The 17,505-nt window shown below is 37.7% G+C and overlaps 1 long non-coding RNA gene across 1 annotated transcript in view; it reads right to left on the bottom strand.

Moving 5' to 3' along the window:
- Nucleotides 1-17,505, bottom strand: part of LOC111773615 (uncharacterized) — a 41,573-nt gene that overhangs the window by 5,202 nt on the left and 18,866 nt on the right. Inside the window, exon 2 of the long non-coding RNA XR_011438874.1 lies at nucleotides 15,750-15,993. This is a non-coding gene — a long non-coding RNA (uncharacterized lncRNA). The remainder of the gene's footprint in view (nucleotides 1-15,749; nucleotides 15,994-17,505) is intronic.

The raw sequence follows: 17,505 nt of genomic DNA on the forward strand, positions 1-17,505 counted from the left end.
TCTACAACCACCAAGGTCAAGGTTAATCTTAATGTTAACAACAGCAAGAGAAACAGAAAGTCAGGAATAGATAAAATAAGACTTCAGTACATTTTGTACCCTTTGTCCTCAGTTGTGTAAAAATTTGTATGACCAACAACTTCTCCTCCAAAAAGATGGAGAAAATAATACAGCAAAGGGGCAGAAATGGCTGGGCATGAGGCTTGCCCATATGTCACCGTGCTCATCCACCAGAGGATTCAACAAAGGATTAAGAGCCGTACTCTTCTGGACTCAGAAAGACCCCCACATGTCAACCAAATTGCTCTTCCTCTTTCTTCCCTCTCCCCCTTCCCTGGGACAATCTAAGGGTGTCACGTTTTGCTTTGCTTTGTCGTTCTTGCTGTTGGTAGCAACAATGAAAAGGAAATGTAAAGGTAATTTGAAAATAATTTTGATACTTTTCTCTGGATCTAATACAAAGGCTAAGATATTATGTCTCAAACCCCGGTACATGCATAATATTGTATTGGAATACATAGCCCAGGAGTTGCCTGGGATGTTTACTAATAATGTAGATTTCAGGGCTTTGTCCCAGGCCCATTAATGAGATCTCTGTATATCAGATTCCAGAATCTGCATATTTGCTCTACTTCACAGGTCATCCTGTTACATGCTAAAGATGGAAGCAGGAGCAAAAGTCATACAAGATGTCCTCAGAGAGACTTTTTTTCTGTCTTCCAAACTGTCTATCTGACCCACTGGCGTATAAGCTGCCAAAAGTCATAGACCATGTATTGACTATGGACCTACCACTCATTCCTCAATCCATCCTCCAGACTACCTTTTTTAAGCATCCAGTGTGTGCCAATCATTAGATTAGGTGCTGGCTAAACAAAGCAAAATAAATATAACAGACATTCTATAAATGTTGGTTGAATAGATGAATGATGAATAAGTGAACAAACTGAATTAGAGGTAAGAATTTTGGAAGCATGTTTTTCTCCTTCTCTGTTGGGAAACCAACACATTATTAATCTTCTGGTCAACATTTATTTCATTAGACATCATTCCAAATTGTTATGTTGAATAAAATAGTAATTGCATAAGAATATATATCCCAAATCTGATTAAAGTTTAATTCTAAATGCCTAAGTGGAAATGAGCATTGCTGTCATTTATGAAATTGGTTGTCATTCTACACATTTGATAAAGGCAATGCAAAATAGGACTGTTCTTTACATTGTGGAACTTAGACGTCACTCACCCAGAGATCTTTCTCTAGTATGTGAGGACCAGAAACAGCCCACACATTTCCAAAAGTCATCCCCCTGGGAAGCAGTACCTCTTCCCTATTCTATTCACATTGAGAACCACATGTCCATGGGTTAAATTTAATAAAAAATATAATTCTTACATACACATTGCTTGCCTTATCTAATACGTAAATTCCTAGAAAGTTCCATGTAAATTGATTCATCTAAATGGAGCACAGCATTTGAAGGAAATCTGTGGCCAATCCTCCTATAATAAAGAATATTAATATTTATTGAGCACTTACTACGTGCCAGATATTAAGCTAAGTGCATTTACATGCACTTTCTCCTTGAATGCTCCAAACATCTCAATGAAGTCAGCAATATGATTAAATCTTGTTTGTTAATGGGGAAATTTAGGCTAAGAAACATTAGATAACTTGCCCAAAAGCCCAACTAGAAAAGAGAGAAGCCAGAAGTTAAATCCAGATCTGTCCACTTTTGAGCCCTAGGTCTTAATCATTAGGATTTTTTAAAACTGATTTTCTTTAATGAAACACACCCACTAATTACTATTTATGCTTCACTTGACAAAAGATAAATCCTTTAAGATTAAATAGCATACTGCTAGGAATAGAGTATACGCAAAATAAATGCTAGTTCCTTTATCCCATTTGGGAAAGATTTGTACAAGTGCTGTTTTCTTAAGCTTTTATTTTTTTCCTTTTTCTTCCCAAAGCCCCCCAGTACATAGTTGTATATTCTTAGTTGTGGGTACTTCCAGTTGTGGCATGTGGGACGCCGCCTCAGCGTGGCCTGATGAGCAGTGCCATGTCCACGCCCAGGATTCGAACTGACGAAACACTGGGTCGCCTGCAGCAGAGCGCGCGAACCCAACCACTCGGCCACGGGGCCAGCCCCCAAGTGCTGTTTTCTTAAAAAGCTAAGTCCCAAACTACTGAAAATGTGGTTACCTGGGGTACAAACAAAACTGTCATGGAAAAGACCACCTTACAGTAATTGTTGTTAAGCTCTCTGGAAGATGTTATTACTGAATCACTTAATTACGGCAACAATTTTCTTATAAATGGTTGCAGTTTCATCACCATAGTTATTTGAAATTTCACTATGTGTGGGGGTGGGGGGAGGGCCAATCAGCACAATTGTCTTTCTGGATGGTGCGCATCCACTTGCATCTACTTGCTTTTAAAACGGACTTTAAAATGTTGTATTGTCATCCAGCTACCTGTTTCTTAGTGATTTACTTTTTTTTTTTTAAAGATTTTATTATTTCCTTTTTCTCCCCAAAGCCCCCCGATACATAGTTGTATATTCTTCGTTGTGGGTTCTTCTAGTTGTGGCATGTGGGACACTGCCTCAGCGTGGTCTGATGAGCAGTGCCATGTCCGCGCCCAGGATTCGAACCAATGAAACACTGGGCTGCCTGCATCAGAGCGCGCGAACTTAACCACTCGGCCACGGGGCCAGCCCCTTAGTGATTTACTATTTGACAGTCTAGGGAAGGTTTAAATTATAAGCACAATTAAAAAAAAAAAAAAAAAAAACCAGTACCTATTTCTATGAAGGCAATGCACAGTAAATAAAGTGTAGTTGCAGATAAAAATATTTACTACATTACATATTGATGTTCCTTGAGGATTGTCCTGGAAAATTTTTGAGCTACGACCACCCTTCTACAGGTATGCCAAAAAACTTCTGCAATGGCTTCTCTCACCATCAGATGATGACTTCTCCAAGAAATGTAGAACAATCTCCCTTCATTCATCCATTTCACAAGTACTATTGAAAATCTACAACATGCCAGGCACTGTGTTAGGTGCTGGGGATACAGTGGGGAATAAAATGAATGTACACGCTACCCATGTTCCCAGAGAATTTGCCAATCTGAACAAGGTCACCTAGACCAAAAAGTTCCAGAAACTAACTTCAGCCAAGCAGACCGACAGACAGCTCTATGCTTTCCAAAGGTCTCTCCTACAAGGTTTTTTGTAATAAATTCACAAGACTCCTATTGTCAGAACAAACTAGCCTCCACCCAAAAGTTAACTAAAACAGAAGAGGCAAGCCTCCCTTTGACTGACCCTGAACTCCAAATTCAGGCAAATGGTTGTCAGATGGTCTGACAGGCTGTGTAGATGAGTCACTTGGTTTGACTCAATCTACTGAGTCATTTTTACTGTAACAAGTCATTCTATAACGTCATATTTCTTAGTCTACTCCAGGTCTATAACAATACCACCACTCTTCCAATTTAAATTGTTCAAGGACACAGCATTGAGCCAAATTCTTCTCAAGAAGTTAGTCACCTAGAGCAATTACTTCCATTTTTTCCAGGCTGTAGATTAGCCCAAGGTCTCGGTTCTCTAATTCCCTTTTTTGCTCCTCTCTCTGTCCTCTAAATATAAACACAAGCACTCTTTCCAAGGTATTATGTAGTTTCTTCTTCTCTTTCTTCACTTTCGACCTCCTCCACTCCCGTAGTTTCAACAACCACCTTTCAGAGGGGATTCTTGGTTTGGTATCACTCATCTGATCTCTTCCTCCTGAGAACTGTTTAGACTGCTACAGACACCAGCTGAGTCAGAAGAGACTTGACCCTAAACTGCTGTCTAGCAGCCTGGAGGTGAGATGGGCAATGTGGCACTGCAAAAGTCTAAGCCGGGGACATGTTTTGCGGGCAGAGATAGCGGCCAAGCAAACCACAAGGAATTAGTTAGAAATCATGATGAACTGCCAAGACAAATAGTTCAATGAGCACCCAACATGGGTTAAGGTTGCCCAGCACTGGAAGTAGAAGCTGGGATTAGGGATAAATTTCAGTGGGTACAATTGTCCATTTCCCTTTCCCCTCCCTTCCCTTCCTGGCCAACTCTGTTCCAAAGCCATTAATGGGGGCATAACAATATGGTTATTTCTGCTGGAAGTTGTGGTGACTCTGGGCAGGGTGTTAAAGCCTAGCCAAGGTGAGGAAGGCATCTACTCAGAGGGGTGGACTGCCATTGGGTATTGTTATCTGAACATATTAAGGAGGGCAACCTTGTGGAGAGGAGATGAGATAAGGAAAGCATGTGAACTGAAGGTGACCCAGTGTGGGGAGTCAAAGCTTGAGCAGTGTGCAGAGGGTATCCATGCGAAAGGGATTATGGGGAAGGACAGCCTGGCATGGGTTATTGGAGCCCATGGAGAGGTAGAAGGGCAGCCTGACATGCAGTGTCAGAGTCTGAGTGGGCCAAGAGGCATCCAGGCAGGGGAAGGAGTGAAGTGGGAGATTAGTTATATTCAGGGAAATCTCTCAAATAAGTAAAAATATTAAGATTAAAGGGAGCCAGGTATCTCACTGTCAGAGAATGGAGGTACAAATATGGAAGGGAGAAAAGTGGAATGAAATCATGTGATATTGGGTTGGCATTGGAGATACATGCATCAATTCATGATTTTCATTATACAGATACATATCAAAATATGGCTATACATGTGTATTTATATATGCATATGTGCATTGTATGTGTTTGTGTATATACAGGAGTGTAGGTGAGTGGATGTGAGTGCAGGTGTGTATGTATAGGTGTATGGGTGTGGGTGCAGATATGTGAATGGGAGTATATATATACAGACATATATATATATCACCTAGCTCTGTCCACTAAGAGCGACTGGGTGCAACAATACTGCAATAGCAATGAGTATACCTAATGCCCAGATCTTGGCTTTTAAATACTATTCTTCACTAAAAGGAACACTGGATGTCTTTCCTGTGTTTTTGTCTTCATTAATTTCTTTCAGCAATGTTTTGTCATTTTCGGTATGAAGGTCTTTTGCCTCCTTGGTTAAGTTTACTTCTAAATATTTTTTTTAAAGATTTTATCTTATTCCTTTTTCTCCCCAAAGCCCCCCAGTGCATAGTTGTATATTCTTCGTTGTGGGTCTTTGTAGTTGTGGCATGTGGGACGTCCCCTCAACGTGGTTTGATGAGCAGTGCCATGTCCACACCCAGGATTCAAACCAACGAAACACTGGGCCGCCTGCAGTGGAGCGCACGAACTTAACCACTCAGCCACGGGACCAGCCCCAATATTTTATTATTTTTGATGCCATTGTAAATAGGATTCTTTTCCTAATTACCTTTGCAGATAGTGTATTGTTAGCATATGGAAATGCAATTGATTTCTGTATGTTGATTTTGTATCCTGCAACTTTACTGAGTTCATTTATTAGTTCCAATCAGTTTTGTGTGTGTGTGTACTCTTTAGGGTCTTCTACATTAAATATCATGTCACCCGAGAACAGAAATCATTTTATTTCTTCCTTTCTGACTTGGATTCTTCTTGTTACTTTTTTTCTTGCTTATTTGCTCTGGTTAGGACTTCTAGTAGCATATTAAGTAGAAGTGACAAGAGTGGACAATCTTGCCTTGTTCCTGGTCTTAGAGGAGAATCTTTCAGTTTTTCACTAAGTGTGATGTTTGCTATGGACTTTGATATATGAACTTATTATATTGAGGTAGTTTTCTTCTATTGCTAGTTTGTTGAGAGTTTTTGTCATAATATGGTGTTGAACTTTGTCAAATGCTTTTTCAATTTTGAAATTGCATCTATGCAATCTTATCCATGAGATGCATCTATGAGACGACTACGTGATTTTTATCCTTTGTTCTGTTAATATATCAAGCACATTTATTGATTCGTGTATGTTGAACCATTCTCACATTCCAGGGATAAATCCCACTTGGTCATGGTGTATGATCCTTTTAATGTGCTGTTGAATTCAGTTTGCTAGTATTTTTGTTGAGGATTTTTGCATCTATGTTCATTAGAGATGCTGGCCCGCAGTTTTCTTTTCTTGCGGTATCTTTGGCTTTCGTGTCAGCTTAATGCTGGCCTCCTAATGTGAGTTTGGAAGTGTTCCCTCCTCTTCAATATTTTGGAAGGGTTTGAGAAGGATTGGTTTGATGGAATTCAGCCGTGGAGCCATCTGATCTTGGGCTTTTCTTTGTTGGGAGATTTTTGATCACCGATTCAATCTCCATGCTAGTTATAGATCTTTTCAGACTTTCTACTCCTTCATGATTCATTGGTAGGTTGTATGTTTCTAGGAATCTATACATTTCTTCTAGGTTATCCAGTTTGTGGGTATATTATTGTTTGTGGTGGTCTCATGATCTTTTTTATTTCTGTAACATCAGTTGTAATTTCTTCTCTTTCATTTCTTATTTTATTTATTTGAGTCATCTCCCTTTTTTTCTTAGTCTAGTTATAGATTTTTCAATTTTAAAAAACCAACTCAGTTTCATTGATTTTTTTCTATTTTTTTATTCTCTATATCATATATTTCTGCTCTAATCTTCATTATTTCCATCCTTCTGCTAACTTTGGGCTTAGTTTCTTTTTCTTTTCCAGTTCCTTGAATGTAAAGTTAGGTTGTTTACTTGAGATCTTTCTTCTTTTTTTTTTTTGAGGAAGATTAGCCCTGAGCTAATATCGGCTGCCAGTCTTCCTCTTTTTTTTTTGCTGAGGAAGACTGGCCCTGAGCTGATATCTGTGCCCATCTTCCTCCACTTTATGTGTGGGATGCCTACCACAGCATGGCTTGATAAGCAGTGCGTAGGTCCACACCTGGGATCCGAACCAGCAAACCCAAGGCCACCGAAGCAGAATGGGTGAATTAAACTGCTGCACCACTGAGCCAGCCCCCTTTATTTTTTTTAATGTAAGCATTTATTGCTATGAACTTCCCTCTCAGTACAGCTTTTGGTACATCTCATAAGTTTTAGTATGTTGGGTTTTCATTTTTCTTGGTCTCAAGATACTTTCTGATTTCTCTTTTGATTTCTTCTTTGACCCACCGCTTGTTCAAGAGTATGCTGTTTAATTTCCACATATTTGGGAATTTTTCAGTTTTCCTTCTGCTATTGATTTCTAGTTTCATTCCATTGTAGTCAAAAAAGATACTTGTTATGATTTCAATCTTCTTATGTTTGTTAAGACCTGTTTTGTGACCTAACATATGATCTCTCCTGGAGAATGTTCTGCGTTCACTTGAGAAGAATGTGTGTTCTGCTGCTGTTGGATAGAATGTTTGGTATATGTCTGTTAGGTCCATTTGTTCTATAGTGTTGTTCACATCCTCTATTTCCTTATTGATCTTCTTTCTGGATATTCTATCCATTATTGAAAGTAGGGTATTGAAGTCTCCTACTCTTCATATATTGCTATCTATTTCATCGTCAGTTCTATCAATATGAGCTTTATATGTTTAGGTACTCTGATTTTTAGTGAATATACATTTATAATTTTTATAGCTTCCTGATAAATTGACCATTTTATCATTATATAATGTCCTTCCTTGTCTTTCACGACACTTTCGACTTAAAGTCTATTTTATCTAATAGAAGGATAGCCATCTCTACTTTCTTTTGGTTACCACTTGCAGGAAATATTTTTTGCATCCCTTTACTTTAAGCCTATGTGTGTCCCTAAATCTATAGTGAGTTTCTTGTAGACAGCATATAGTTGGATCATGCTTTTTTTCCATTCAGCCACTCTATGTCTTTTGATTAGGGAGTTAGATTTTTATTACCATCTCACTCAACCATGAATTGTAGGCTTGAGTTCCCATGGCAGTTCAGAAGCTTCTTAGAGTTACCAGCATTATGTGATGATGGAAGGGCAAGAATAAGGCAAGGTTAAAGGTCAGGATAAGGGTTAGTGGTAGGTATCAACTAAAGAAATAATCAGAGTCTCATTAGATATTTTTAGGAAATAGAATGCTTCAGCATGCTTTTAAACTGAAGAGTAGCTGGCATTAGGGAGAGATGTGTTGAAGAGAGATGAGATATAAAATATAGCTCAAAATCCTAGGGGAGATGGATAGGGTTAACTTGGAAAGAGTGGAAAAAATTCTTTTCAAGGCAATCACAATAATAATAAAAATAACAACAACAACAACAAAACTAGTCCTGCTAACTTGTGCACTTACTTTGTCCCACGCACCATGCACTTTATGTACATTACATCATTACTCCTTATATCAAGCCTATGTGGTAGATACTATTACTTCCCCCATTATATAGAAAAGGAAACTTAACCACAGAGTGAGTAGGTAATCTGCCTAAAGTCAGACACCTAATAGATTGAAGAAGTGAGATGCTCAGTCTGATTCCAGAGCCCCTTCTCTTGGCCACTCCCATTCTTCCTCTAATGAAAGAAAGAAAGATGAAGAAAACACACTTAATTTCAGAAGTGAATCAGAGGAATATTGAGGAAATGCTCATCTGATGGCCCCGATGATCTGAGTAAAGGTGGAAGCACCATCTGGTCAGGTAGGGGACAAGGATGAGGCTGGGGATTGAGAAGAGGAGTAGTGGTTTACAAAATTCATCTAAGGCTGGAAAAAGGACCTTGCTGTGGATTAATAAAAGAATTGGTAGGCATCATCAGAGGCCCAGCTGAGTTTGGAACACTTATGCTGGTAACGGCACCATCAGCAAGGTTATGCAACCTTCTTGAGCACTTCTCAGAAACCCAGAGACAGGAACCAAGAAGACAGATCATTGATCCATAGCAAGGGGCCTGGAAAAGAGGTGAGATGGACAGTAAACGTCTCAAGGGAATTGAGGATGATGATGAGAATTGTTGGAATAATGGATTATTAGGTCCAGGCCAAACTGGAAGGGAAGTAAAGCCAACGAAGGTTTGTTGAGTTGAATAGTAAGAATGAAATGGACTTTCTTTTCAGTATGTAGAAACTTTGAAAACTTATCTTAACCATTTTATTTTAAATCTTTAATTATATAAAGCAATTTTATCCTTTAGTTGAAAGTTACCTTACATTTTACCCTTTAGCTAAAAAACAGGTATATATGTTAATTACTAAGTACACTAGTTCAGGAATCAAGAGATGTGGAATTAGCCCAGCTCTGATGACATAGTTACATAGTGAACTATGTAATCAATTATGTCAACCATGTTGCATCTCAGTTTTCTTATTTGAAGAAAAAAATTGTAATTAATGACCTAATATTCTATGCTTCATTTCTTCTTTTTATTCCATGATGAAAATAAATTACAGAAATTTCCAAGCTAGTTCTCTAGCTTTACCATAATTGGAAACTGACTTTCCTGAATATTTGCTAAAATAAGGCATTTTTAAACCAAAGGGCTGCACGTCTTTAACACCAACTTCATAGTTTCAACAACCAGACAGGGAAATAATCTTCAAAATACAACAGAAACTATTAGCTGCTCAACACCTCCATCTTCAGGGTATGAGTAGTCCTAAAATAGAATAATGATCCACACAGCAATATGTAAGACAATCCCTAGTCTTAAAGTTGACTAAACTAGGTGTCAATGTAAGCACCATACCCAATGAGTCTGTATTTATTTTTCAATTATTTCATTTGAATCGGTTTTGCTTTCTTTCAACTTCCTCTTCATTCTTTATGTTATATAGTTCTTATCCAGAATTATAGGCATTTACTAATCAATATTTACAAAATGTTTTCCAATTCAGGACTATTTTAAGCTTGAAGTTAATTGATTCCTTAAAACTGGTGCTCATCAAGTTCAGAGCTTTGTGATCTGTGCTGGACTCAGAAGGGGAGAAGTACGTGCCTAGTAGTACATTTAGGGGTCCTCCATCACCCCTCACAGCTGTGTGGGCAGTGCCTCGTGTCCTTGATGAAGCATGAACCCTGGATTGAGGCAGCCCTGACTCCAAATCTTAGTCCAGCTTCTTCCTGGTGCTGGTGAGATCTTGGATAACTTTCCTTACTTGTCAGAGCTTCAGTTTTCCTATTCATTAAAGGGGAGAGGGGGAGATTTTCTTTCCTTAACAGTGTGGTGATAAGGATTAACATAGGTAATACATATTCTAAAAAGTCTACCAAGTACCAGGAAATAAATATTTGTTCTCTCCCCAATCTTTCATGAAGGAGGTAATAAAATTAATTAATAAATTAATAATTAAAATTTAATGATGTAATATAATTAATAAATATATAATAAAATATTTTAAATAGTTAAAATTTAAAATAATATTTAAAGTGAATAATTAATAAAATTGCCTCTATGAGCATGAAGGTTTACACACAAAGGATTGACAGATCTCATAAAGGGTATGTCTGGAATACGACCAGGCAAAGCTCCTACATAGGCAGTGCTGCCTCTAGTGGACTGTCAAGGGAAATACTTTTCAATTACACAACAGATTAAAATGTTGGGAAACAAAATAGATTTGACAATAAGGAAAAAATGCATCTTTATGAGGAAAAGTTTATAAATTGATTCATTGAATCTACAAGTGTTCATGTAATTTTCTACTATGTGCCAGAGACTACTTAGCACTGAGAATAAAAGACATAGTTTTGCTCTCAAAAAGAGCTTAAGAAAATCACTGTAGCGTTCTTACTGATACAAGTATGTTTTTAATACCTGTGTCAGGAGTCTCAACTTGGGAACTCGAGTTATGTTGACTTTAGGACTCAGATGTATTTAGGATTTGGTTGCATATGGAGGACTAAGTGGACGCAGCAGAAGTCTTATTTACACTAGAGATCAAGGAGCCTTCCAGAGGAAAAAGAATCTAAATTGCCACCAAACCTGGTCCAAGGATTTTTTTCCAATTTTATTCTAATTCACACACATTGCTGTATAAGTTTAAGGCGTACAGCATAGTGATTTGACTTACATGTATTGTGAAATGCTTACCACAGTAAGTTTAGTGAACATCCATCATCCCATATAGATAAAATAAAAAGAAAAGGAAAAGAAATGTCTTCCTCCTCGTGATGAGAACTCTTAGGATCCACTCTCTGAAAAACTTTCACATACATCACATGGCAGTGCTAACCATGGTCATCATGTTGTGCACTAACTCCCTAGTATTTATTCATCCCATAACTGGAAGTTTGTGTCTTTTGACCACCTTCCTCCAATTCCCTCCCCCCAATCCCCATCTCTGGTAACCACATATCTGATCTCTTCTTCTATGAGTTTGGTTTTTGGGGGGCTTTGTTGTTGTTTATTGTAGTTTTTAGATTCCACATATAAGTGAGATCACACAGTATGTGTCTTTCTCTATCTGACTTATTTCACTCAGCATAATGCCCTCAAGGCCCATGGTCCAGGAATATTGATTCAGGGTTGCAGGAGATGTGATTTTGAATTTAAAGTTGAGCTTATCTTCTGGCCCCGATCGTATAGCTAAAACCTAAATTTCAGGGGAAAGGAGGCTGTAAGAAAAGAGCAATTAACACTTAAAAGAGCTATTCCACTGAAATCTCAAAGGGATATTTTGAGGTAAAAGTCACACCACTGAAGTCAATTTTGAGGGAAAAATTTCCTTTGACTTCCTTGTACAGATATATACACAGCACCTACCCAGATCCTACCACACAGTAAGTGCTCCATAAATACATGTGAATGGATGAAGATTGAGCTCTTTCTTTATGTTTTGTCAACTCTGGAAAAATTGAATAAAAACCAATCCCCATCTTTGAAAGACTAATTACAATTAGCACTGTAAAAAAAAAAAAGTATACAAATAGTTATAGAATCATAAAGCCAGGAGAAATTCAATTATTTGGTGGGGTTAGTGTGGGCTTCAAGAGATGAATTTAGAGCTGAGCAATGAAGGGTAAGAAAAAGATCAGAAGGGCAGGGGGCAGCCATGTAATGGAAAAACACAAACAAGAGATCTGAAAGATTTGATGGATTAGGAGCAATGCTAGCTCACTAACGGATGCAGAGGATTAGGGCTTCCTTCTTTATTGGGGAAAGAGGATGGAAAGAACGTTGGGAATGATAAATCACTTTTTGCTGTTTGCCCCCACTGTCCTGATATATTTCATGTCATCCCATTACTAATGTCTATGTAAAGATTCTGAATTTTCATTTTCTAAGTTTACTAAGAATCATCCAGCCCTCCCTAAGCTTGAGTTATATATACTGAACTAAGTCAGTGTGCAATTTCCTTGGGAAAAGGTTTTTTCTAAGAAGGTACCTTCATCCCTCAGGAAAGTAAATCCCTACTGGGACCACCCTGTAGGTTCTCCAGTGAAGCCTCTACCAATGGGTACATCAGGGTCACCTGTTTCCTTATGCAGTAGAGTCCTAGCAATGTTATCAGCACACCTAACCCAGACATGAAGAGGAGGGGAGGAAAAAGAAGGAAAGATAGGGGAAAAGAGAGTGTGGCGAGAAAGAAAGAGGGAAGTGAAGGAGGGAAGAAGGTGGGGAGGGGAATGGAAAAGGAGAGATAAAGGGAGAAAGGAAAAGAGAAAGAGGTAACAAGTGAAAGAAAAAGAAAGAGGAAGAGAGAAGGGAGATAGGGAGAGAAACAAAGACAGTTAGGAGTTGACCCGATGAGGACTGGGAGATCTACCTTTGGAATAAATGGATGTTTCTGTTCATAAGATTTATGTGAACAATTTAAGTTTAACAGAATTTAGACAACTTTGGGATTCATTTGTTAAGAAAAATAAATACCTATTGACTTTGGGCATTATTTTTAGTAAACTTTAAAATTGAAAATGTGTTCTTACTGCTAACATATTCGGTAGCATACGTTAACCTTTCCACTGGCTTACATTTTCTATTTGTGCCCTTCTTTAAAAGCAAGATTTCCAGTTTTCCATTCCAAAGAATTTCATAGAAAAAACCATTTGTCATAGACTAACTTTGGAATAGGTTTGTTCTTCTTGCATCTTGTTTCAACAGTTTCTCAGGTTGTTCACGGGAATGTATAAAGTATAAAACTTTAACTTTTTTTGGAGCATTCTGCTCAGATAGCCTACACACTGACGTGGCTGGTCTTTTTGGTATGTGTGGTTATTTATTATTAACAAATTCCTATCAGCAAGCAATCTAAAGAGATTATAATGAGCTAACATTTCATTGCAAAATATGTTGCTTTATTAAATCAGTACAGAGAAATATTCTCCAAAGATAATTAATGTAAAATCTAAGACATTCTGCTATATCTCACTTAAAATCTACCTCCAAGCAAAAGCACAGCTTCACTTATAAGCATCTAGGACCTAAAACTAGAGAATTTGTTTAACATTACAAGTTTAAAAAAGTTTTAAAAACCTCAGTTCAATTCAATAAGAACACAAATGTTCAGTCCTACTACCAAATCATCATCAAAAAACTAAATATTGCAACATAAAAAATTTTGTTGAATCAGATAATGATTTTTGCTAATTCAGAAACAATTTACCTTTATACTCTATTTCAAAGGAAATCTGGGGGCGTGAAATAGAAACCCTGATTTAAAAAGATGACTCTCTAAATATGATTATTTTACATTAAATTGGCGTTTCCTTCAAAAGAATGAAATAATTATAACTATTTGACTCTAATTTTTTTATTTTTGACGTGAAAAATATTTAATGATGTTATGAAATCCTACCTCCAACAACAGAGAGAGTTATGACAACCATAGAAATAAATATCAGCGATGTCAAAGAAAACACTGGCAAGCCCATAAAGAAATCATGAACTTCATTTCTCTTTTCAGAGGTTTTTTCTCCCCCAAAGACACTGACTGGTTTCCATAATCACTCACATTGACATCACTGAGGCGACTTGCTGTTGTGGTGCTTTTGACTTCTATGTTAGATTCTGGTGCCAGTGAATATCCACATCATATTATCCCATTTGTCTTTGGAGTGAAGATGGTAAACAACTGTTTTTCCAAAGATGTCTTCATCTTTTGGATTAATATTTTGCCATAACTTTACAAATTTCCAAATTTTTCAGTCTTCATATAATGGAAATTTAAAATGAGACTCCAGGACTGAAACCAGTTTTTGTTGAACCCAACTAATCCCCAAAAGGCTTTGAACAAAGACTTTAAATAGGTCACTTAAAGAGCTATTGTCGTCATGATTAAATACTGAAGAGTGAAATCTCTGGATCAAATGGTAACTCTATGTTTACCATTTTGAGGAAATGTCAATCTGTTTTCTAAAGTGGCTGCACCATTTTACATTCCCACCAGTAATATGTTATGGTTCCAATTTCTCCATACCCTCCTCACCAACACTTGTTACTCTCTATCTTTTCTATTATAACCATTATAGTAGATGTGAAGCAATATCTCATTGTGGTTTTAATTTGCATTTCCCTAAGGACTAATGATTTTGAGCATTTTTTCATGTGCTTATTAGTCATTCACATATGTTCTTGAGAAAAATGTCTATTCAAATCATTTGCACATTTTTAAATTGGATTATCTATCTTTTTATTATGAATTGTAAGTTATTTTTATATTCCATATACAGGTTCCTTATCAGATATATGCTTTTCAAAAATTGTCTCCCTATCTTGGGTTATATTTTCACTTTCTTGATGGTATCGTTTGAAGCACGATAAAACATATGCCCCCACACACGCACATACACACACAAAATACGTAAATGAATGTTCAAAGCAATATTATTCATAATAGCCAAAAAAAGAAAAGAACTCAAATGTCCTTTACCCATTGAAAGAAAAAACAAAATGTGGTACATCCATACAGTGGAATCGTATTTGGCAATAAAAAACAATGAGGTACTGATAGCTGCAACACGGATGAATCTCAAAAACATTATGCTTAGTGAAAGAAACCGTCACAAAAGACCACATATTGTATCATCATATTTAAAATGTCCAGAATAGTCAATTCTATCAAGACAAAAAATATATTAAGGGTTGCCTAGGGCTAGGGAGGTAAAGGTGAGGGATGAAAAGGGGGAATGTGGAGTGGCTGCCAAGGGACACAAGGTTTCTTTGGGGGAGGATGAAATGTTCTAAAATTATATTATGGTGATAGTTTCACAACTCTGTAAATACACTAAAACCATTGAATTGTACACTCTAAACAGATGAACTTTATGATATGTAAATTATATCTCAAAAATGCTGTTTTTTAAAAAACTCATGTACAATCTTCACATATATGAAAGGTAAGCCAGAACCCCTTAAGGAAGTACCCTAATACACTTCCAGAATTCATACTGTAAATCTTCCTCTTATTCTTCCCCAAAGGGACTTATAGGCGACTGTGCAATTGGGGAAGGAAAAATAATTAAACTTTTGAGGGATTACTAGACAGCAGCTCTGTATCAGCACCAATTCCTGCAGATTCCAAATGCCAGTATGGTCCTATGGTCCACCAGTCAGAGGAAGGGCTTATGTAGATCAGGTGACCAACAGAGTTTGGGCTTGGGATTTGTCATTCAGAATATATAGTGAGCCCCATGGGTTTCCAACCCACACTGTGGTTATTTCCTGTTTCTGGAATGCATAGCTGGAATAGATATCATCAGCAGCTGGCAAAATCCCACTTTCAGTTCTCTGGCCATGGAGTGAGGGTTATTACGGTAGGAAAACTCAAGTAGTACCCTAAAAAGCAACATGATATTTTTGGAAGAACTGCAGATTAATTACACTGTAAAGGACTTCAAGGATACAGATATGATTCCCTTCATATCCCCATTCAGCTCACCTATTTGGCCTCTACAGAAGACAGATGTATCTTGGAAAATTATAGTGGATTTTCATAAACTTAATCACGTAGTGACTCCAAATCCAGCTGCTATTTCAGCTATTGTTTCTTTACTGAAGCAAATTAACACATCCTCCAGTATGCAGCTATTGATCCGTCAATTTTTTTTTTCTCCATGGTGAAGACCATCAGAAGCAGTTTTCTTTCAGTTGGTAGGACCAGCAATATACCTGTACAGTCCTATCTTGGAAGAAACACAATTGAAAAGTTGTTAAAATAAAGGTGTGTCCTGGGAAAGAGGGGTGTGTCAACAGATCTCTCCAAATGGGCACAGGGTGTATAAATAATAATTAGGTGAGCAAAACAGCTCATTCTGTGGATCTTAGGCATTCTCTTTCCCACAATGAGCACGTAAACAAAGGGTTGGAGGTTTTACATGAGCTCAACTTGGACTTTCACTCACCAAGGCTTATTTAGCAGCCAGAGAAATGCCAAACCCCTCAACAGCAAAGACCAACACTGAGCCCCAGTATGATATCATCCCCCAAGGGAACTAGCCAGCCACCTGGTGGCAGATTGATTACTTTGGACTAATTCCATCAAAGAAAGGGTAGAACATTGTTCTCACTAGAACAGACACTCTGGATATGAATTTGCCTTTCCAGTTCTCAAGGATTTTGCCAATCCATGGACTTACAGAATGCCTTATTCATTATCATCATATTCCACACTGTATTGCTTCTTAGCAGGGAATTCATTTCACGGTAAATGAAGAGTGGCAATAGGCTCATGCTCATGGAACTCAACGTTCTTACCCTTTTCCCCATCACCCTGAAGCTGCTGGCCTGGTAGAGCTGTGGGATGGTGTTTTGAAGGCTTGGTTATGGTGAAAGCTAGGTGGCAGACCTTAGTGACTCTTGAGTTACATCATTCAGAACGCAGTATTTTCTCTGAATCAGTAAGAAATATATGGCCTTCTTTCTCCTATAGCCAGGACCCAGGAAACGAAAAATCAAGAGATGGAAATGGAGTGACTCCTTTCACTATTACCTCTAGTAATCCACTAGCAAAAGTTTGCTTCCCATTCTTGCAACTTTGCTAGGTTAGAGATCTGAATTCCCAGAAGAAGAGTGCTTCTACTAAGTGACACATCAATGATTCCACTAAAGTGGAAGCTCAGACCACTACCTGACCACTTTGGGTTCCTCATGTCAGTAAATCAAGAGAGAACGGAGATAATCAGAGTGATTGACCTTAGCTTATCAAAACAAAATTGGTTTGCTACTAAAAAATGGGAGCAGGGAGGAGTATGCCTAAAGTGCAGCAGTTCCCTTGGAGAACTACTAAAATGTCTTAGTAGTTCCAAGATCTGTGATTTAACTCAGTAGAAAACTGAAACAACTCAGTGCAAACAGGACTGCTCATGGCCCAGACCCTTCAATTAGGAAGATTTGGGTCACCCCAACAAAGAAGTATGGCCAGCTGAAATGTTATAAATTACTTTTGTTTCTATTTTTCCCTTTCCTGTTCCCCTACTACTGAACATACAATGTGTTAATAGTGATTAATTTTATATTTCAGTATTTAAAATATAGGCTATCAAAGGGGAAGTGTGACTCAGAAGACAAGTAAACATCATCCAAAGATGGATAAAGTGGGACTTCGTGTGCACTCCACTGAGGAGAAGGTTAGCACTCTTTGGGCTGTACAGGGAATGACTGTATTATGTTAACTGGAAGAATGATTTTGCTATTGA

The sequence above is a fragment of the Equus caballus genome, chromosome 5, assembly GCF_041296265.1.
Source record: "Equus caballus isolate H_3958 breed thoroughbred chromosome 5, TB-T2T, whole genome shotgun sequence".
Lineage (NCBI taxonomy): Eukaryota > Metazoa > Chordata > Mammalia > Perissodactyla > Equidae > Equus > Equus caballus.